The following is a 23605-nucleotide window of genomic DNA, read 5'->3' as shown; positions in this document are numbered from 1 at the left end:
GCTTCTGACTCTGCTTCTGGGAGCATGCCTTTTACCTAGCCCTTCAGCCCCGCCCATTTCCGGCTGGGGCAGGCCCTAATTAGTGGATGCACCTGGGCTTAAGCTCCCAGTTCATTATCAGTGACACCTGAGGATTTGTGGTCTCCTCTACAGATGTGTTTTCTTGTCAGCTCTGGTAAACATCTTGTCTCAGGTAATATTTTAAACAGATTTAAATTAATACAACATGCCCAGTTTGGAGTTTGAAAGACTAAATTGACCAGAAGGCTTTATGAGAAGTTAACTTTACAGAAGGAATACAGGGAGATATGAATACATTTTGTATAGAATAACACTTCCTCTAACTCCACACCTCTGAAAGTGATTTTTTTCTTCTATCTTATTGACACAAGTGTGGTTCTGCCACTACTGTACAGCAGATAGAGTAAGATTTGGGCCCATAAAAAATCTCTGTCTGAGAATAAATATTACAGAGTTATGTTTTGTCTGCATGACAGGCTGAGCAGAAAAGTAATTTCCCTGTGGAGATTAAAGCAAAAGTTCCATTGAGAAAAATGAGAACAGAATCAAGACAGACCCAAGAAAATGTCAGGAAAAAAACCCTTTAAAATTAAAATCAAAGCATGTAGACCCCACTTGAAACTAATTAATCAAAAAGATTGGATAATTGGCTCCTGAGTTAAAGAACATTGATTCCCATGCAGTCCATGCTTAATAAATAATAAAGACAGGTTTGCATCAGTAAAAAGTCAGACAATCTACCTAGGATTTAAAATGTAATCCCAGGGAATGTTCCCTTGGTTAAATTTGTAAAGTAGAAAGCTTATCTTTGGTACACTGAGAAAAATGGGAGCAAGGAGATAAAAATTACTATGTCAACCTATGATTAATACAATTCAAACAAAGAGAAAAAGAACATTTGTAGTTCCTGCTTACAAAAGATCACACTAGAATTCCATGTCTTTGCTTTGACTAATATTAAAATGCTGATTGATGGGAAAAAAAAAATAAAAATAGTGGAGTCCCCATCTCTGGGGGGATTTCAAAGCCATGAAGATGTGGTGCTGATGATCTAAAAGGTCTTTTCCTACTAAACTGATTCTATGATTTTGTGATTCTATGATAATCACATGATTATAAAAGTGCAGATTTAGTGTTTTGCTGAATGAGTATGTGGGGTTTTTTTACTTTCTGCTTGTGACATCCACCTTATTTTAGCAATTTCCAGTTTAGGAAAGGAAGTTTCCTTAGGCTGAAATGGCAGGCAGTGGTCAGAGAGAGGCACCTGCAGATATTCTGAAACATATGTTGACATTGCCATCTAGAGAGCCTTGGTATTATTAGGGGATTTCATGTAAATAAATCCTGACAGTGCAGCACTGGGGTTATTTTGCTTGCACTAACTTTTCCCCACCTTTGCAGAAAATCCTGTTTTGTTTTTGTTTTTTTTTTTTCTGTTTGCAAAACCAGTTATTTTTCTCTTATGTAATTTTCGTCTGATTTTTTTTTTTTTCTATTTTGCTACTTGCAAGCTCCGTTTAATATCATTTTAATCTTGGAGTGATAAGAGTTACCATTTCTCATTTCTGTGAAACAGATACAGTTTGTAATGACTTTCAAGAATCTGCCATGTCAAGTGTGAGCATATAACAACATTTTGAGCCAGAAGTTCAATTAAAGCAGGAAACACAGACCTGGGCTTCTGCTCTGGGAAGTATTTAGGATCCCATTCTATTTTTCAAAAATCCAGCTCCAAGCTGAGGCTGAATCCATGCAACTTTCCAAGTGTTTAGACATGAAGCTAGTCCCCAGGACCATGGTTATAAAGACAAGAGCTCTTAACTGGTCCAAAGAATCTGTAATTCCTGTTTATGATTCCCAGCTGCAGCCCAACAGATGATGCAGCTCCCTTGAGTCTGGAGGAAATGGAGTAACCAAAGCAGCAGCAAAATCTTCAAAATCTGCCTTGCAGAATTTACTTTCAAAATTATTTCTTCAAGTTGTTGGTTTTTGCTTTTTTTTTTTTTTTTGACTCTTGTGGCAGGTCAACTCAATAGAAGTTGCTACCACAAAATAAAATTTTAAGCCTCCTTCCCACCCTTTGCACAAGTTTTGACATGAAACCTGTAGAGGTTAAAACAAGGCTATGGCCCTTTACGGGCCAAATCTGTCCAAAATAAATTCTCGTTACAGATAAAAGGTATTTCCTAGTTTAAAAGACATAGAACAACCAAACACCACCCTCCAAATTTGGTTTGCTTGTGGTTTGTTCTTCCCCTTAATTCCCAACCCCTCAATACTTTATTTTTCCCCAAACTTTAGCATCCTTCTTTTTCCTAGACTAATGGAATTTCAGTACATTCCCATTGCCTCTGCACCTAATTCTTGCAATCACAGCCAGTTCTGAGTAAAACCAGACTGCTCTTTTCATCCATAAAGCAGATTTTCACCTTCTGCAATTCTGATGTACAAACCATGACAGGGGCATCACACCCACCTGAAGGTTCAGGAATTTAGTATTGGAGTTCCATCAAACTCTGGATTGATCCCAATACCAGAGTTGAATTGCTGTGTTCTTATTATTGGGTGAGAGATACAGAACATACAGAGCATTGGCTCTTCAGTTCATTCAGTTTGGTGAGAGTTTTACAGAAGAACAAAATAAATCTGGTAGAAACATCAGTGTTTGATATTTGTACTCACTACCTGTTCCAATTAGATGACCTTAGAGTAAGAATGCCATGAAATGGCACTGAAATGCCATGATAAATGTGTGGAATATGCAACCAGGACACTCCACATTGGTTTTATTGCATTATTTAAGCACTTGACAACCTCTGCACATGCATCCTGACCATAAACTCTTCAGACTCTGTTTCTGTTCCCTTCTCCACGAGTGACATTGCAGAGGGGAAACTACTCCATGGAAAACAGCCTTCCAGGAATACTCCCATTTCACAGGGAGGAACTGAGACACCCAAAATCAAGATGAGTACTCAGTCTTGCTTCTGTTCTTTAAAAATAACCACAGAAATGCCTAGCAGAGAATCACACAAAGTTTGTAGGACAGACAACACAAGAAGTGCCCCAACATTTTCCTCCATCCCTGCCTGCTGGGTTCTTCTCTTTTCTCTGTCTGAGCTTCCCAGCTTGCAGTCAGTGGGTTGCTTTGAATTATTCTCCCTGGCTGCTGTTTATATTCCAAGTTATTTTAAGGGTGTCTATATTTAATGCTGTTAGGTGCTCATTTTCCATATGCATATGTATTAAAATTTATTCATCCTCCCCCACCTCACAGTTCAGTGCCTGTCAGCTGTGTCTGTAAAACCTGCCAATTACTGGGACTTCCAGAACAATAACAGCCTAATTGAGAGGCAAAGGAAAGAGAGGAGCAATGAATTGATCATCAGTGCTGGAGATCCATCAACACCATGCCAAGTGCTCACCAGGTGCTCTGCTGCATGAAGGAGTTCAAAGCAACCCATGGAAATCAATATTCAAATGCACAGAGAAGTAAATGGTAAAACCATTAAGGGTTGGACTTGATGATCTCTGAGGTCCCTTCCAACCCAGCTAATTCTATGATTCTATGAAATGTGGGATCCTGCCTGCTTCACTTAGCTTGGGGGAGAGTGAACAACTTAAAATTATGTAAGATTTTAGAGCCTGGAATTTGAGCTGTCCTAAGGTTTGTGAAGGAGAAACTTGCAGAGTTGTTCTCACAAATATTTTTTCAAGCTGTGTAGCTCCACGTTGCCTCCAAGGGCAGAAAGTATCCAAGCAAAGCATCAGAGTCCTTAGTCCTGGTATAAATCTATAAAGGGGACCTAGAAGAAATCTGGGGTAGGACCTCTTACCTTTGGGTAGGACTCTGGGTTGGACTTTGGGACCTCTGGGTTGGAGTTTTTGCTTTTGGAGGTATTGTTCTTGTTACAGGAAGATGTGTTGGCATAAAATATTGTGTCTTAATCTGGAAACATATGAGATTGGGGAAATTTTATGAATGAGGTCCTTTCCTGCCATTTCTTATCTGGATGTGTAGTTAGAGGACAAGGGGAAATGTTTGAAAACTTGAAGAGGGGAGATGTAGGTTGGACATGAGGAAGAAATTCTTTCCTGTGAGGGTGGTGAGATGCTGGAACAGGTTGTCCAAGGAAGTTTTTGGCTGCCCCATCCCTGGCAGTGTTGAAACCCAGGTTGGATGGGGCTTGGAGTTACCTGGGATGGTGGAAGGTGTCCCTACCCATGCAGGGGGGTAGAACCAGGTGATCTTGAAGGTCCCTTCCAACCCAAACCATTCCATGATTCTATGACCTTTTCAGTGATTTGAGTCTTTTTTTTTTTCTTTTTTTTCTTTTTTTTCCTTCTCCTTTTTTTTGGTGTCAGTGTGTCTGCAGCTCTTGTGGCACTGGTTAGTAGGAAACAGGACTAAACCACAGGGGTGACCATAGCTGGGGCAACACAGCTCTGCCTGGAGTTTGGATCAGATTCCCATTCTGCAAGGGAGAGATGTGTCCTTGGCAATTCCTTGAACATGTTGCATGTAAAAGAGTTGTAACTTAGGAAAAAAACACAAAACCAAAAACTTAAATCTCATCTCTGTAGTATAAGACAGGGTTGGACTTGTAAGAAAATAAAAAAAATATAACCCCTCGGTAGAAAGGGGGAAATAGCACCTGAAATGGCACATGCCATAAATTTTTGGATTTTTAGCTCAATTTAGCCACCATCTCCCTTCTTTGCAACATCACACAGTGCTTCAAGATATCCTGAGTTGCTTGTCCCTTGAAAGCAGAACAGACAAATCTGATACAGCACAAACCAAAGTCCCTGGCAGAGATCAAATTCTCCTTTCCCAATCGTTCACTGCAGAGGGTGCTGTCTGCCCACATTCCTGTTCCTCATGAAACAGGTGGGGAAAAAAAAAAAAAAAAAAAAAAGGGTTGTGAACTATTTGAAAGTTGGAGAGGCAGTTCACAAGATGTTATCAAAATGCACCAAACATTTGCTCAATTAAAGACATAAATGTACTTTTTAGAGTCATGGCAAAATCTGACAGAATCCAGCAAAGCTGCTCTGGTAGCCTGCTTGGTAATCTTAACATCTAATGGCACAGTCAGCCCTGGTTTTTAAAGCAAACAAATGAGGCTTTCCTCCTTTCCTTTCATGAAATTTGTCTTTCTGAAGTCAACCACACAGGTAGTGGTGCTAACATAAAACCAAGAATTATTTCCTGCAAAAATACAGGATTTGGGGTCTGACCATTGCCTGCCCAGGAGCAGAGAGGATGAATAAATCTGAGCTCCAAGGAATCCCATCAAGAAAGTCTGACCCCCATCATCAGGAGGTCTTTTTTTTGCTAGCAATCCACAGAAGGATGTAACACAAGAGCAAAGGGGCTGTAAATAACAGAAGAGCTTGCAATTTGCTGCAAAGAACACAAGCAAACCCATGGCACTCATGGCTCTAAAAGAAGAAAACCACTTTAGTGCCATGTGAACCAAGTGACAGACAAGTGCTCATGAGAACCTGTTGTAACTTTGCTCTGAGAACCAGGTTAAAATTTAACACCATACCTTGTCAAGTCAGAACTGGTGACTTTGAACCAGAAACTGAAGTCTTGAGGTGCATAGGATGGAGTAGTGTGACAGTCTTTGGAGTCCTTTTGAGACACAAAGGAAATTCTAACTCAGGAGACAGCATGCTGGAAGCTACAGCTCCATCTTAACCCTCCTCTTGATCAGAAATAGAAGGATCATGGAGACCAGAGGAAGGATTTCAACACAGAGACAGGATAGAGCTGCAGCCTTCAGAAATAACCCATGGGCATGGCTGCTGTGTCCAAGTTTTGCAGTGTTTGTCAAGCTGAACATGTCCAAGTGAGTGATGCTGAAATAAACTCTTTTTTTTCTGGCCAAACCATTCCTCAGGATTCAGCAAATGTTCCTGTGCTTTTGCTAATAGCTACTTATTCACTTTGGGGTTGGAGTTTTTGCTTTTGGAGGTATTGTTCTTGTTACAGGAAGATGTGTTGGCATAAAATATTGTGTCTTAATCTGGAAACATATGAGATTGGGGAAATTTTATGAATGAGGTCCTTTCCTGCCATTTGACAAGAGTTAGGCAGGTTGAGTCATGGTGCAATTCTTCTCCATCACTGAAATACAGAACCTTTCATGAAAAATCAGATTCTTTTTTCCCCAGTGTGCAGCATTTCAAAGCTCCATTCTGTTGCCAGGGCTAAGTGCTCTCAAAGTGGTGCTTTCCCTGTATGAGAGGAGAGAAGAGAACACAATGAGGGAAGGCAAGGTTTAAAATCAAGAATAGCCTTTGCAGCTTGGCAGCTAAAATAAGGATAGGATGGAAAAGAATAATTCTGACTGCTGTTATCCCTGGTTCCTGAGTCTCTTATGAAATCTTTGGATTCTTCCTGCATGAATCTTATGGCAGAAAAGATCAAGGACTGACTGAGAAAAGAATTAACTCTTTAAGTACAGTATTAAAGTAATTTATTTATTCACCTTCCACCTAACAAATTTGCCTTGGCTGCTTAAGTAAAGCCCATGAATCTTTAGTTAAATCAAGTGAAGAATCTCCTGCTTCTGTATCAATTTTATCAATTTTTCATTTCACTAAGCTGATAAAATTGAAACCACAAAGATTTGGAAACTTCACCAGTTCTCACGAATATAAATTATATACTCAATGAGCAGTACCACTTCATTTCATTGTTTAACAACCTCCCCTCAATTGGGCATAATTATAAACAAAAGTAAATAATTTCATCTTCAAAAAATATAAAGTAAAACCTCACAAAAATCCACAGCTTTGTGCATTGCATGCAACAAATATTCTTCACAGAAAGACAACAAATTACATCCCTTTGGGAATTTGCCTTTCCATATGATTGCTAATATGAAGTTCTTGAGCTCAATGTGAGTTTTACCTGATTTGAGTCAGGATCAGCCCCAGAAAACCAATCAAGCACAGCAATGATAAAGAAATCATCACGAGGACATTTTGAACACATCTTAAGAGCACATGTGCCAACACTTTGCCTCCAGGAGAGGACCTCATGGCACCCTTTTAGTTCACTTTTTGAATACAATTCCTCTTTTGGGCTATCCATAAACATTCAAACTGAAGATGTGCTTTATTTTTCTCTTTGCAAAGCCCACTCTCTTCTCTCTCCTTGCATGCAGATGATCCCTGTTTGACTGAATTGTCTGTGTAGCCAAAAATATTCCAAGTGAAGATGCTGTGCCCTGCAATTGATCCCCTAAAAACCTTCAAGGAGCACAGGAGAGCAGGACTGGGTGTTAATGGCTGTCAGCAGAGAGCTACCCCACACTGTCTGGCAGAACTTTGATTTAGAGAAATCCTCTGCCTAAGGATACATCTACATCCCTCAGCATCATGCTGTTCCTTACCAGCTTGCCAAGAAAACAGAACAAACCTGCACTGAATACATTTACACCTTTGAAATAATCAAGGCTTTGTCACATCTGGAGATAACTGAGAGCCAAAGGGAACTTCTCTGAGTAAAGAAAACTGACACACACCAGACATGGCACAGATCTTTATCCTTTTTCCTGCTGAGCAGCATGGCTAAACATCTCCTAGGACGTATAGCTGAGTTCACCCAGAAAAACCTTGTAGGGAGCAGCAGTGGTGGTGTAAATGTAGACGTGCAGAGCCATTAGAGATGCACCAGGATGCATCAGACATCAGGACAGGAGAGCAGGTGACTCACTCAGCCAGACAAGATGCCCCAGGGTGTCTATGATTTGAAATTAAGTGTGGAAAAAAATGAGATTGAATCCAGATGATACATTTTCTTTGGTGTAAGCTGTTCCAAAGACCAATTAACCTCAATTGTAGAGGGTGTATAATAGAACATTTGGTCAGGTAAACTCTGAGACAGTGGTAACTGCAGGGAAATTTTGAGAAGATACAGTAGAAAGTACAGCAATGTTCTCAACTTTGGAGAGTTAAAAAAATAACTAATTTATTTAACATGAGATTGCTGGCAACAGGTATTCACTGCAGGGATAAAAGCTAGAGGATCCTCCTAGTTTCCCTGTCTTTCACCCTGGTGGCTTTGAATTCCATATTAATTAATTCAGTGCAGATATTTGGTTATTTTTGTGAGTTTCTGACCTGCCTTTCCACAGGACTGGTCATAAGCACATTGGGTTTTCATGCCATGTCTGAAATACTGTAATAAGTTAGAAGATAAGTTTCTGAATTGCTGTCCTGTCTGATCCAAACTTTTCTGGAATAAATAGAAAAAGTCCCTCAGATCTTTTCCTTGTTCTGAAGAATTGCATTAAGCTTCTCTCCCATCTTACAGACCTTTTTCTCATTTACTGCATCACTTAACTTCTCACAACACCTGAATATGTTCATTTAAACATCTCCTTGTTAATGGTGAATAAATAGCTTTTAGTTTTACTCCCTGTCAGATTTAATTATAATCTGCATGATTCTTTTGCTGCACGTGCCTCTGCTGATGTTTAATCAAATTTTTTTTTTTTCAGGGAAGAATAGGGTTTGCATAAAAGCTCTGATTATGTTAGACATAATTGCATCACAGATTTTGAACATGATGCTGCTTAGACATGTACTCCTACCTCCTCACAGTCCCTGCCAAGATTTCCACAAAACAGCAGCCAAAACAATATGAGTCAGTAAAAAACCAGCAAGTCATCAATATTCTGACCATCCAAGATACAACATGACCTTTTCTGGTGGGTTGGATCATAGAATGCCAGGCTGGAAGGGACCTCAAGGATCATCTGGTTCAACCCTTCAATTATTATTCTTCCTTTGAGGTCTCTCAGCACCCCATCGAGCTGAGACTTAAAACTTTCTGAAGTGGGGAATCCACCACTTCCCCTGGGGACTATTCCAGTCCTCAGACTGAAAAGTTTTCCTCTTCTGTTCAATCAGAATCTCCCCAGGAGCAACTCGTGCCCATTGCCCCTCATCTTGCAAATAGGATTCTCCATCTTCTTTGTAATCCCCCCTTTAAGTACTGGAACATCCACCCTGTCTGGATGCTTTTTGTCCACCAAAACTGCTTTGTTTTCACTCTGAAATGTGTCTGCCAGTATGTAAGGATTTGCTTTGCCTTTTTTTCAGTCTTCCACATTATTTTTCCCTGTGTTGAAATCCTCCAGCACAAACTGCACTGAGTATCCCACTGCGTCCCAAGTAATGAGCTGAGGAATATTGGCAAGGAATAAGGTGTATTTGCAGCAAGGAAATTTTGCTTATGTCTTGGACATTTTTAGGAGAAATATAATAGGATTTATGTAATATTTACATACATCTGAGTTGTTGTTTTGTACTTCTGAAATGAGTTTAGTACTTTGCTGTCCCTACTTGCATCAGGATATTGCAAGAAATCTTCCCGTGTCAGAGGTGCTTTACCTGATTCTTATCTTATTCCAGAGGGTTAATCAAGTGGCTGCCTTTTTGTTTGTTTGTTTTCATTTTTCCTTAGTGAATATAGGAATTTTACTTTTCAATATAAGATGAAAAGGAAGAGTAAACTGGTTCCAAACCAAACCTCAGGAGTTTCAGATTTTGAGGCTTCATCTTCAAGCATATTGACCATGTTTGTGTTTAATATATTTCAGTCTTTGATTTTTGTCTTTTATCATTTGTTGTCACTTTGAGTTTAAAATCACCTGAATCTGATTAAATGCTAATTTAAATTAAGAAATTAAAAGGATTAAACACAAGCATCCTCCCCCAACTATGGAAAAGCAAATGTTTGTCACACTACTTTGAAGTGTGGTCAGGACAGGGTTTTTATTCAGATTCAGAGCTACAGTGATTTGTGTGCTCCCTTTTCAACCTCATTTTAATGGGTTGAGAGGAACTGAAATTAACCTGCTAATAGCACACTCCCAGGAAAAAAATTAATGGTAAAAAGAAGAAGGCTTTGAATTTCCATGGTCAGTTTTGGTGATTTTTGATGCAAAAGGAACTTTTTGATTGGAAGTCACTGAGTAAGAAGACTTGTGACACAGAACAGCTGTGACACTGCCTTTTTAAGGCCTGTGCTCATAGTTTTCTTCATGGTTTTGGGGTTTTTCCCACTCTTCTGACCCAGGAAAATGCATGGATGTCACATAGGCATGTTCAGTGTTAGACAGAGTTGAACAAGTTCTCAAGTTAGGCAGGAAATTCAAATATTTCAAACTTTGTTGAAAGCAAAAGTTGAAATATTTTTGAAAGCTGTGGGACAAAATGTTCTTTAAAAACTTTCAGAAACATTTTGCCATTAAATAACATTTTCCTGGGCTGGAGCATTGTAATGTACAAGAAAGATTCAGCCTCCCAGAAGGAAGGAAGAGACTCAGCTGTTCTTTTGTACATTAAATGTCTTCAAATGGCCTGGGCTAAATTAACCACACTCTAGGACACTTAGAGAACTAAGAGACATTATGAGTTATTTCTGTCTGCCTATGGATGATGATTGAGCTTTCAAAGATGGTGAAAGCTGCCAGAAAACTGGAGAGAACCATCAATGCCTGTAGAATAATGTCTGTTTCCACAGGCAACCCTCCAGTTCCCACCCCCAAATAAAGGCTTTGCACTAGAAAACAATTCTGGCATAAAGCTGCTTTCATATTTGAGAAAACCAGAATCCAGAGGTGTTGTGCTGCAGTTACATGGAGTGGTAAAGAGGTGGTAAATAAGGTGTTTGAGCTGTTTGTAATAGCTTTAATGAAGGGGACTGCCAGCAATGCTGCCCATCTGGTTCTGAGACTCTCCCCAAGTGAATTGGGGCCTCCCAGAAGGAAGAAAAAAGAAAAAAAAAACCAAAAATAAAATAACTGAAAGTTAGCAAGGCAAGTTTCAGTGATGCACATGCTACCACAGCAGGTACATACATACCCCAAAAGAGTTGGAGTCCTTGCACGTGCTTGGATATGAGATTTTTATCTAATATTTCCTGCTAGAAATAAACACTGCTGCTCCTGAGTCCCCGGAGAAAGAGTAGGGATCTGCTCCTAAACCTGTAAAACAGTTGGTGCTCCCACACTGAGGGAATGATGCAGATATTCAGAAAGAATAATACAGTTTCTTTTACTATTTTACTATTTACTAATTCTTTTTACTATGTATTTGTTCTCTTCACTTAGAAACTCAATTTTGACATCCACATACAGGCTTTTAAAAAAGTATTGTTAAATACTTTAATGATACTTTAGTAAAGTATTGTTTAAATACTTTTTTTTAAAAGTATTATTAAATCCTCCAATATGTGGACCACAATTATACAAAGTTATTTCACAAAATAGTTGCTTGCCCCATCAGGAAAGGTGGAGGGCAGTGCAAATTTCAAACCAGATATGCTGCAGATTCCTCCTCACTTCAGCCAGAACTCTTTCAGAAGTCTGTGATTCATCAATGAATGGGACAATTTCCATGTCTAAAGCTCTTTTTTTCTTGTATCTCTAAGTACCTCACAATCAGTGGAGAGCTGTCATTTTCCAACCCACTTTATGTCATCAGCTAAGTGAGTAACCTTTAGTGTACAGCTTGGAAAATACAGAAAGATCCAGAGAAAAGGAGAAAATTAGCATCCTGAGGACTAAGAAAAGCTCATGTAAAGCTGAAGATTCAAATAATCTCCATTCTAGACTTCTGAAAAATACCCAAAGGTCCATGAGGGAGGAGGATTTTCACTTAATTTATGGTTGATAATATATCTGATACTGAGTTTTCCCTAAGCAGAATGCTTTATCATGCTAGAAAAGTTGGTTTTTAAACTGAGTGAAACTTTGGAGGCATCTCAGGGGCATTGTATGAGGAGAGATAGGAACAAATAAAAAATAAGACAAAATGCAAGCTGAATTTACTGTGGGTAGATAATTCCAGAATAACTTGATGCTTTTCTCTGCAAATAGAAGACATTTTCCAGGGAAAATGTTACAAACTTAATCTAGCTGAGTGTGGCTGTGTCACCTGCTGAAATGCCATGGAGAAATGACCAGAACTCTGGGGTGAGAAGATACCAGGAAAAGGGCAGCAGGTAAAGAAGTCACTGGTTCCCAAAAAAAAAAAAAAAAAAAAGGCTCAGGCCTCATCTCATTTCATGATTTCTTTTGTAAGTTGGCACAAAGTGAGACTATGAATTCAATTTCCCATGGAACTGGACTGAGGACATCTTCTATCAGCAGAAAAATCTTGATCTGTTATTCCTGTAGCTGGATGAGCTTGAAAACAGATAAAATAATAAATAAAAAAAAACACCTCAAAGGAATAAAAAAAATAAAATGTAAGGTTTTATACTCAGAGGCTGACCATAGGCATTTCTGTTGCATTTCTGTGAGTTTATAGAGTAGAAGAAGGGAGGAGAGTGCAGCTGACAGGAGGGTGACCATGAGGTGCTGGTGGGCCACAGAAAGGAAGGAGCTGAATACAATAACCAAGAAATATTTGTTGTAAACTCAAGCAAAAAATCTGTGTGCTGGTGCAAGAAATGGGAAAGGTTTCATTTGAAATGTAGAGTTCAAATCTGCCCTTTCACAGCCAAGACAGACTGAGTCTTGAAGAGGTGTAAGGAAAGTCTGTCTTGATCAGAAGGAGTAAAAATGGGATGAAGGAGAAAGGGAAAAAGAGCCTTGGTATGTCAAAGCCAAGGAGGGATGTGATTGTCCTTTTTCAGTGTTTCAGTGGAACAAATCCCAGGGAAAGATTTTTTTAGGCTAAAAATAAAAAAATCTTGGAACAACAGCAGGATTTAACTGTCCATAAGTACCTTTGATCTGATTTCATACTATAAGACTGGTGAAGATTTAGAAGAGCTTTTTTAATTGAAGGGAAAGAAAGAAATTGGTTTTGTGACAACTTCCATGAGGGATTTAGCTGTAGTTTTCACCTCTTTCACAAGAACACAAGAGGGTGTTTCTGAGCAAAGTATTGTTACATCTTTTCAGGAATTTCTGGCTAAATGCTTATCACTGAATCTGCAGAGCAATGAGACAGGGATTTCTGGTCTGGAAGATGACAACATGGAAAATAATGGCACCTCCAGAACTTTTCTTACACCCTTTTATAGTAATCCATGATGAGAAAAGTCTTCTCACGAAGCCAGGAGATGGGTGAACTTTTCTTCCCTGTCCTGATGAATTCCTATGTGGGTCACTCTGACTGATGCTCCCTCATGAAGATCTCTCTAAACTTCACAAGCAGTTCAGGTGTTTATACTACAGACCAACATATAAAAATAATACTGGCTACATATGCCCTTTTAGCCACTGGAAAAATCCTGTATTTTACTTATCAACAGCTCAGAATTGTTGCTGAATGGAGGCAGTGGGTGTGAGGGATTCCACAGTCTAGACTTGAAATTGGATTTTTTTCCTATTTTTTTTAATTTTTCTCTGTTCAGCTCACTGAGTTGCCTTTAAGCTCATTGTCTTAAATTTCTTTAGGCATAAATCAATGCCCTTCATAATGCTATTCCACCTAACTGCAGTTCAGGTGCTGAGTGATGTGACCTGGAAGTTTCATTTATGAGAAGGGACAAAATCTGGTGGTTTCCAGGGGATTGTGCATTTGGGAAGAACACTGAAGATTCTCACGTGAACTATGGATTCCCTCTCAATATTACTTTTAAATACACATATCTTGTTATAAGAAAAACATTTACCTTATCTAAAATCTTTTTCTCCTCCATTAGAGAGCAGCCTGTAGATATCATCCACTCTGAAAACTGTTTAATTTTGCTTTGAATCCTTTGCACCTCCTTTAACACTCCATCTACCAGTGTCTCTTGTCCCTTGTTTTTTAAGATCATAGAATCCTAGAACTGGCTGGGTTGGAAGGGACCTCAGAGCTCATCAAGTCCAACCCTTGCTCCACTCCCACTGCAGTTCCCAGCCCATGGCACTGAGTGCCACATCCAGGCTCTTTTGAAATATCTCCAGGGATGGAGAATCCACCCCTTCCCTGGGCAGCCCATTCCAATGGCTGAGCACCCTCTCACTAAAGAAATTCTTTCTAATGTCCAACCTAAACCTCCCCTGGCACAACTTGAGACCTCTTGTGCACAAGATGTCACTCAGTGCTGGAAGCCCTTCTGCACAGTGCACTGTGCCCTTGCCAAAGGCTGCAGGGATCCTCTTCTTAAACTTTACTGCCTGCTTTTCCATCATTATTTTCTTCTTCTCCCATGCCCCTGTCTCCTGATGGAAAAATCAGACTCTCCACAGGCAAGTTGAGAAAGTAAAAAACCCCATCAAACACTTTCCTGTTTCCTTCTTTCTCTCCATCATTCAAAGAGGCCCTTCCGTGATTCCTCACTGATTTTAATGCAGCAAAACCCCTTTTTTTGTCACTGTTATTCCAGGTGAGATTGGCTTTCATCTCACAGGTTTGTTTTAGCAGGTTCACATCAAGAGGAATGTTGTTTATGGTGGGGATAAAAGATGCAGGGTCTGCTCCAGAGCAAAGCCAGAGAGCTGGGTCCTGTTTCATTGTTTTGGTTTCAGGGATCACTCATTTGGACTCAGTTTCAAAGCAAAGTTTGAATTAAAAGCACATTGTGGAGCTTTGTAAAGAAGTGGCTAAGTGTTAGAAGGTCAGCTATGTGTAAGCAGCAAGCCATGGGAAAACGGTGCTATTATGGGTTACATAAGCATAACAAAGCTTTCATCTCTAATTAGTATTTAAATTCTCCTCTTTTAATAGATTGCATAGCTCTGTTGGCTTTCAGTGCTTTAGCTAACATGGGGTTTGACTTTTTACTGGTGAAAGATCCTTCTTAATCTGAAAAAAATATAATGAGACCTGTTTGCTCAGTCTCAGTGAGAATGTACAGTCCAAAGGCAAAAGAACACAAAGATTGCTGCAGCACAAACAGCACCAGGTAAAGGTCAGCTGGGATATCAGGGCAGCCCAAATTTAAGCCCAGAAATTCTTTGTTCATCTCTAAAACATTTTAGAAGGGCTAGTCCTGCAATGACTGCAAATAAAAAGGAGCATCACTTGTCATCTGTGAAAAGCAGACATGTCTTGGGCAGTGTGTAGTATTCAGAGGGAGGAAAATTATTGCTTCTCACAGCTGGTCCAGAAACTGTACCAAGCAACTGAGACTGGGACATTAATTTTTGCAATTATTTTGGCCTAGGATTCTGAATCTATTAAGTCCTCCTGTTTTACCAGTTAGGGCACTGCAGACATTGAAGAATCATAGAATCCTAGAATGGGCTGGGTTGGAAGGGAGCTCAGAGCTCATCAAGTCCAACCCTTGCTCCACTCCCACTGCAGTTCCCAGCCCATGGCACTGAGTGCCACATCCAGGCTCTTTTGAAATATCTCCAGGGATGGAGAATCCACCCCTTCCCTGGGCAGCCCATTCCAATGGCTGAGCACCCTCTCACTAAAGAAATTCTTTCTAATGTCCAACCTAAACCTCCCCTGGCACAACTTGAGACCTCTTGTGCCCTCTTGTCTTGCTGAGAGTTGCCTGGGAAAAGAGCCCAACCCCCCCCTGGCTCCAACCTCCTTTCAGGGAGTTGGAGAGAGTGATGAGGTCTCCCCTGAGCCTCCTCTTCTCCAGCCTCAACACCCCCAGCTCCCTCAGCCCTTCCTCACAGGACTTGTGCTGGATCCCTTCCCAGCCTCCTTGCTCTTCTCTGGACCTGCTCCAGCACCTCAATCTCCTTCCTGAGCTGAGGGGCCCAGAACTGGACACAGGACTCAAGCTGTGGCCTCCCCAGGGCTGAGCACAGGGGCAGAATCCCTTCCCTGGACCTGCTGGCCACGCTGTTCCTGAGCCAGCCCAGGATGCCATTGGCCTTCTTGGCCACCTGGGCACACTGCTGCCTCCTCTTCAGCTTCCTGGCAATCCAGACTCCCAGCTCCCTTTCTGCCACTCTGTGCCCAGCCTGGAGCTCCCCATGGGGTTGTTGTGTTGAACCTCATCCCGTTGGGATCAGCCCAACTCTCCAGTCTGTCCAGGTCCCTCTGCAGAGCCCTCCTGCCTTCCAGCTGATCCACACTTCCCCCCAGCTTAGTGTCAGCTGTGAATTTTCTGATGATGGACTCAATCCCCTCACCTAAATCATCAATAAAGATATTAAAGGTAAAGATAATAAAGATATTAAAGAAGAAACCACCTAAAGATCAGAAAGTCCCTTAAGGGTTGTCACTTGTTCCTGGCTAGTCAATTGTAATAATTGCACTATTATGATGTGGTTTGGCCCATTCAGTTTCTCTAGAGAAGATCATCACCTTTTATCCTGAAGACATACTCAGATTCTCCCCCCTGCATATAATTTTTCAGACACTATTAAGATCATTTCCCTAGATACTTATTTTTTGCTCTAAGCTTCTTCATTTCCCTGGGTATTTTCTATTTCTTAGCGCTCAGAAAGTACAGACAAATGATGAAACTCTTTCTTTATTAGGTAACACAAAGCTAAAAATCCACTTATCATTTTTGTTACACGAATTTTTAATTATTTAAAGTTACATTTAAAAAATATACATTCTGGTTCTGGGGGACACATAGATCTGTGTTTAACTTTGCAGATAAATGCAAGGGGACTGCATGTGTCTATGCTTTTGCAAGACTGGAAACTTAATGTGCTGTATAAGAATAGCTAAAATAACTACCTTTCAAAGAACAAAACTTGGAAGTACATTTTCCCAACAGGTCTATTTTCCTTAATGCTTACTGTCATTTGCTTTGAAGAGTAAAAAATGCCTCCTTGAAAATGCAGTCACAGATTGAAAAATTAACAATTAGGACATGTTGCACATGTTCTTTCATCCTACCAAAGCAGTCTGAAAACAGGATTTGGTGTGTAAACATCTGGAGAAACATCTACTGTGTTTCTTTAGAAGTAGCTCATGTACCAACACCCCCTCCTGATTTTTTTTATCCCAGTTTCTTCTAGAACAAAACAGATTAATTTGTGGTTGACTATTGAAGCCTAAAATTTCAAATATCTTTCCCAGCAGTATTTTTTCCCCAGTTACTCTTGGGTTTTTTCCATATTAGATTGCAGAGTTTATCTTTACCTGCAATTCAAAGAGTTAGTTCTGACTAAAAACTTGCATAGTGCTTTGTTTATAACCTTTTGTCTTCCAAATAATACTTTATTTCTCCTCCCCTGTCTGTCTTTGAGCTTTGGAAGTACTTCTCCAATGATTCTTGGAAACTTATGGCATTGGAATAAAATTCTATTTCATTATCAAATAACCCAACAGCAGCATTTCCAAGATGTGTATTGTAATCTGCTGATATAGGAACTGGAAAAGAGAGAATATAGGGATCTTCAGGGCTTCTAATAATTGAGTATATTTCTGCTTTTGTTTCTCATGCTCAGGGAAAAAAGACAAAAAATACATTTGTGTGAGGAGTGTATTTATAAAAAAATATAAATGCCAACAAAGGCTTGATGATTCCTATCTTTCAGTAGGACCTATATGTACATAAATCATTTTTCTTCTTAATTACAAGCCTTGAAAATTCAGGCTAAAGGTGGAAATGAACATTGCTTAATTCACAAGGGTTAAAGGGTGTCCACATCAGTGACACAAGATATGTTGTAAATCCAAACTGCAGATGTCTTTTTCAGCGAGTTTTTTAGATCAATTCTCAGGAGCAGAAAGCAACAATTAAAATATCCCCTGGCAGTTTCTGCTTCAGGGGCTGCTTTGCTACATGGAATGCATTGAAAATCAGTGGGGTGGCAGAATTGCCCCCTCTCTCTATGTTATTGGAGATTTCTTAGTGTTAAAACTATGACCCAGCACTAAAGATTCCTGATATTTTATAAGAAATATAAATTTTCAGCTGAAGTTGGAAAGAAAAGCTGAAAACATGATTCTGCAAATGCTAGTACAACTTAGAATAATAACATTAATCCAACCCAGCTGGTCATGATTTCTGAAGATTTGAAGTTGACTGGACCAGAAAATTTAAATAAAATTGGAATAAAGTTGCTGGTTTATATCCGCTTAAAATAATCTGGGATATAAACTTAATCAAAGTGAGGATTTTAGGTGATGGGTTTCTGTGTGTGCATGTGAGGCAAAAGAAGATTCTGGAAGCACAGTAACAAGGCTGTTTTGAGGCTCCATCCCTACTTTTCTGCTGGATGTAGGTCCAGCTGGATGTTCTGGACACACTGTAACACAAATGAAATTCCAGCTCCGTTTCGTGGGGGTTGGATTATTTTTCCTCTCTCCTTCTTTTCATCTGCATAACAGCCCTAATCTCATCCAAACTTCCAGGCCAGGAGGAGCAGAAATTACCACAGATTTCACACTGGGAACCTGAGGACAGCAAAAATAAACTCATTCAGCTCAGCAGTCAGGGCTGTTTTTTGGTCACCTGGCATTGCTCTCTAAATTTTCCATAGGAAATCAACAGGAAGAAGTAAGAATTGCAATGAATTTTCTGGTTTAGTACAATCAAGCCCTTATAAAATAGCATCACCAGAGAGGTACTTCATCCAAACACCCCTCTGTCATCTTGGTGATAATCAGAATAGATAATCCTTACTGATGGGAAGAATAAGAATTAGCAACAAATGTGCCAAAGGTGTCCAAATATGAAGGGTATCAAGTGAGATGTGTGCATCTGGGGTTAAAAATTTACACAGTGAGAGTTTCAAAAGGACCATTTGATCCTCTAGACCAGAGGCAGGGCAACTTTCCAGTACTGTGACCACTTGTATAAAGATAAAACATGAATTTCAGAGAGCTGGGGAAAAGGGATGTTCCCATTAACCAGTGGGGTTGGATTGGTCCTGGAAGTTTCTCTTGGATTTAATCTTTCTCTAAGAAAGTAATTAACCAAACCCCACTTGTCAGCATCAACTTCCACAGACCTGGCAGAGGAACTGTGCTGCAAACTGCTTGAAAGCCTCATGAAACCATCATGAGATGCCACCTGGACACATCCCATCATTTCCTCTTCTGTATTCTATATTCTTGACTAATACTCATCTTCTGGAAACTCAGCCAGTCTTCCTCTGAAGTTAATATAGATCCTGGGTAGAAATTTCCAGTCCATCTCTTAAAGAAGATGCTGTAATTCTGAATTTGTCCATAGTTTTCTCTGTTCAGATTTTCTCTGGTTAGTTGAAAAAGATTTCATTCCCTTGTGTTGTATCTTTGTGAAAATGCTCACATGCTTTAACCAGCACAAGTCTCCATCTTCTCTGATAAACTTAAAAGGTGTGATCTTTTTCCCCCTCTTTATCAGACCTTTAAAATAATTTTTGAGATTCTTTTCTGAATCATCTGCCACGTTTTTTCCAAGACTTTCTGATGTAGGAATGCCACATATCCCAGAACAGGTAAAGGTAGAATCTGTAGAGAAAACCACATCAGTGTTTTGAAACAAATAAAGAAATCTGGAAGTTGTTTGTAAAGGAGAATCTACAAGATAGATTTCTGTAAATACAATTTAAAAGTCTTCTTAATGAAAATATATATGGTGCTGGGAATGGCTGTTGATTTTGCTGACAGTCATGAGGTTCCAGATAAAAGAAGAAGATGTATACTTCTAATAAGGAAACAATCTTGCTGTGCCCATACTGCAAAATAAGTGTAATTTTTTTGTTTGTTTGTTTGTTTGTTTTTTTTTTAATGAAACAGGCAAATTAGACATGTGGGAAAAAAAAAAAAAGTTACTGAGGATGTAGTACCTAATAAAAACCCTAAATAAAAAGACAAAGAAAACTAAAGGACCTTAAGGTTGTGAGTTGGCTTCAAACTGGAGTTTGAAGCACAGTTCTAAGTGGAAAATGTGGATTTAGCTCAAGAAACCCCAGATTAAGATCTGCCACCTGCCCTGAAGACTTTACACTCAAAGTGAATCAAAATGAGAGTGTCCCAGGGGGTTGCTCACTGCTCCAGAAGGATCCTTAGGAATAGAACAAAATGCCTTGGGGCATTTTGAGTGAAATCCCAGTTGGGAAATAAATGATCCAAGCTCTGTTTTCTGTTAGCCTGCAATAAATCCATCATAACTCTCCTGATAAAAACTTGGCTCACATGTCTTCATATCTAAAATGTTAACAAACTACAATGCTTGTTACAAAAGTTGTAGAAAAATACTCTCATGGCACAGAAAGTCTGGGGACATTGGCTAGAAACTCTTTGAATGGTTGGCCTGATAATTTCAATTTCTGGACAAACCAACCAACCAAACAAAAAACAAACAAAAAAACCCCCTAAATTCTGCCTAACCAAAAACTACAAATAGCACAGAAATACAGAAAATAAGGTAAATTTTCCATCTGAATGAGACTGATTTGTGAGTCCTCTCCTTTCTCCACATTATAATAAATAAAACCAATTTGTTGGCTTTTGAAAAATGTAGATTTTTGTTTTACCCTTCATTAACAGTTATGTAGCTATCCTGAAAAGTGCCAGCTTGCCAGTCCTGAGCACTATTAGTTCCCAGAGCACTTTAATCACTCACACTCATTTGGTTTTCACAGTCCAGTTCACAAAAAACTTTTATATTTTAGGCTTCTCATTTCTTTTTTTTTTTTTTTTTTTTTTTATTCATCTACTCATTTGCTTCTCAAAAAATTGATTTCAAATTTATATAAAGACTATCCCCAGAACACCAGGAATAGGGATCCCTTTCCCAGCATTCCCAGGGACCTTCCTGTGATGGCTGAAAGAAGCAAGGAACAAAGATGTAGCACCAAAACTATCTTTACATTAACAAAGCCTCCCAGCAAAACACAAAAGGAGGAAACAGAAGAAGGAACATAAAATAAACCAAGTAGAAGGGAAAAGGGGGGGAAGGGGAGAAGCAAGAATTAACTTAACAGAAAAATCATAATTAAAATATACTTCAGACTATTTTTCACTTTCTCCTCATTCAAGGGGGCATCTGTATGGGGTTTTGTAAGGTGGGGAGAAGTAATTGATATTTTGAGAAAGATCCAGGTACAGATCCAGGTACCCAGTGCCAAGAGGCAGTTTAGTCACAGACAATAATTTCTGCAGTATTAAGCCTGCAGGCTAGAAAACCCATTTCCTGGAGACTTATTTTGCACACAGGATTATTTCCACTGGTTTTTTGGCATGAGAGGCACCAAAGCACCTGGCAGAGGAAATGCTCAAGGGACAGTGCAGAGCCAGGAGGTGTCAGGGATCATAGAATCATAGAATCATAGAATCCTAGGGGTTGGAAGGGACCTGGAAAGATCATCTAGTCCAACCCCCCCTGCCAGAGCAGGGCCCCCTAGAGTACATCCCCTAGGAACGTGTCCAGGTGGGTTTTGAATGTCTCCAGTGAAGGAGACTCCACAACCCCCCTGGGCAGCCTGTTCCAGGGCTCCGTCACCCTTACAGTAAAAAAATTTTTTCTGATATTCAACTTGAACCTCCTATGCTCCAATTTACACCCATTACCCCTTGTCCTATCACTGGTCACCACTGAGAAAAGCCTAACTCCATCTCCCTGACACTCACCCCTTACATATTTGAAAACATTGATGAGGTCACCCCTCAGTCTCCTTTTCTCCAAACTAAAGAGACCCAGCTCCCTCAGCCTTTCCTCATAAGGGAGATGTTCCACTCCCTTAATCATCTCAGTAGCTCTGCACTGGACTCTTTCAAGCACTTCCCTGTCCTTCTTGAACTGAGGGGCCCAGAACTGGACACAATACTCCAGGTGCGGCCTCACCAATGCAGAATAGAGGGGGAGGAGAACCTCTCTTGACCTACTAACCACCCCCTTTCTAATGCACCCCAGGATGCCATTGGCCTTCTTGGCCACAAGGGCACATTGCTGGCTCATGGGCATCTTCTTGTCTACCAGGACCCCCAGGTCTCTTTCACCTACACTGCTCTCCAGCAGCTCAGCCCCCAACCTATACTGGGACATCGTGTTGTTCTTCCCCAAATGCAAAACTCTACACTTCCCCTTGTTGAATTTCATCATGTTTCTCCCTGCCCAACTCTCCAGCCTGTCTAAGTCTCTCTGAATGGCAGCACAGCCTTCTGGTGTGTCAGCCACTCCTCCCAGCTTAGTGTCATCAGCAAACTTGCTGAGGGTACATTCTATGCCCTCATCCAAGTCGTTGATGAAGATATTGAACAACACCGGTCCCAGTACCGACCCCTGAGGGACTCCACTAGTCACACACCTCCAACCCCCATCGTGTCCCTCTGCAGGGAGGAGGAGATTCTTAGCAAAGGAAGATGTGCTGGGGAATGGCTTGCTGGAGACAGGGATGTTTCATTAAAACTTCAGAGAGGGTCAGACTTTGTTTCTCAGAAGCAGCATCTTTCCCCAAACTGAGATTCATTTGCTTTGGTGTGTGGCAGGTGCATTCCTGGTTCTTCTTGTCCCCTGAAGTCCTGGGATACCTGTGGTGAGGAGGTCGAAACATCAATCCCCTTTGAAGAAAAACAGGGACAAACTCAAGGGGATTTCCATAGGGATTTTTTGCTTATTTTCACATCTCTTCTTGGACAAAGAAAGTCTGTGGGCCACCTTTGCTTCCAGAGGATTCCACTGTTCAGTTCTTATGTTAAGATGCACAGCACAGTCCAGGACAGTTTAAATACAGCAACTAAGTCTCTTATCTATGTGTTCATTGCAAAGTTAAAATTGGAGCTGTAAACTGTCCCTTCCTAGAATGTTTTCAAAGGCTTGGATGAAAATGGCAAATGTTGGGAAAAGATGCTGCTCTGCTGTTACACCAGCAGGGGTAGGAAGAGAGGCATGGAGGAGGAATGGGATGATGAGCCAGACATGTGGGAGATGCCACTTGTTCACAGTTGGGAGAGTCTGAGTAGGTGATCCAAATGGAGAATAATTATACAAGATTGAAATAAGTATCTTCCACATCAGTGGCTTGTGAGAAAAAATGGGTGGCAGTTTGTGGCAGTTGTAATACAAATCTAAATTATAAAATTGGAAGCCTTAAATACTTTTAAAATAGAGTTTAACAAAGGGAGGTTGCCTGGGCTGGAAAGTTTCTGCTGTACCTAAATGAAAATTTCTTATAAGAGGCTGTATGCCCAAAGAGTTCCTTCTGGAGAAGCACTGGGAAGGAATAAGGGTATACTGAATATTTAAACTGAAAAATCAGAAAAGTTGACAGTGCCCTTTTAAAATAACACACTGTTGGGTCTCTGTGTGCCATGGATTTCAACTACTTCAGTAGATATCTGCTAAACAAACCAGTATTATTTCTGAACATATTTGGATAAGTAAATGCCACAATTATTATGACTGCAGCACCCAGAGTGTGGTCTCACTGTAGGATTTCATCCAGAAAGGCTGCACACAAAGTACTGACAAACAGCTGAAGCCAGATGAGAGCAGAAAAAAAGCAAATGAAGGGCAGCAAAATTGAAAGATGAAAGCTTTGTGGCAATACAACCATCCTGTTCCCCCATGCCTGCTTGTTTTCCAAAGGAAATCTGAAAGCAGATGAACCTGGGAGCAGACTCCAGCTCAGGACCATGGGATGTGCTGCAGGCACTGAACAATCTCCCCTGGGACATGGGTGAGATTTGATGGCATCAACCTTCTTCTCCAGGCAGGGACTTGCTGATTTTCTCCCCTGAAGCCTCAAAAGCTTTAGGT

The sequence above is a fragment of the Heliangelus exortis genome, chromosome 10 (assembly GCF_036169615.1).
Source record: "Heliangelus exortis chromosome 10, bHelExo1.hap1, whole genome shotgun sequence".
In the NCBI taxonomy this organism is placed as follows: Eukaryota; Metazoa; Chordata; class Aves; order Apodiformes; family Trochilidae; genus Heliangelus; species Heliangelus exortis.
This window is presented reverse-complemented; position numbering follows the sequence as displayed.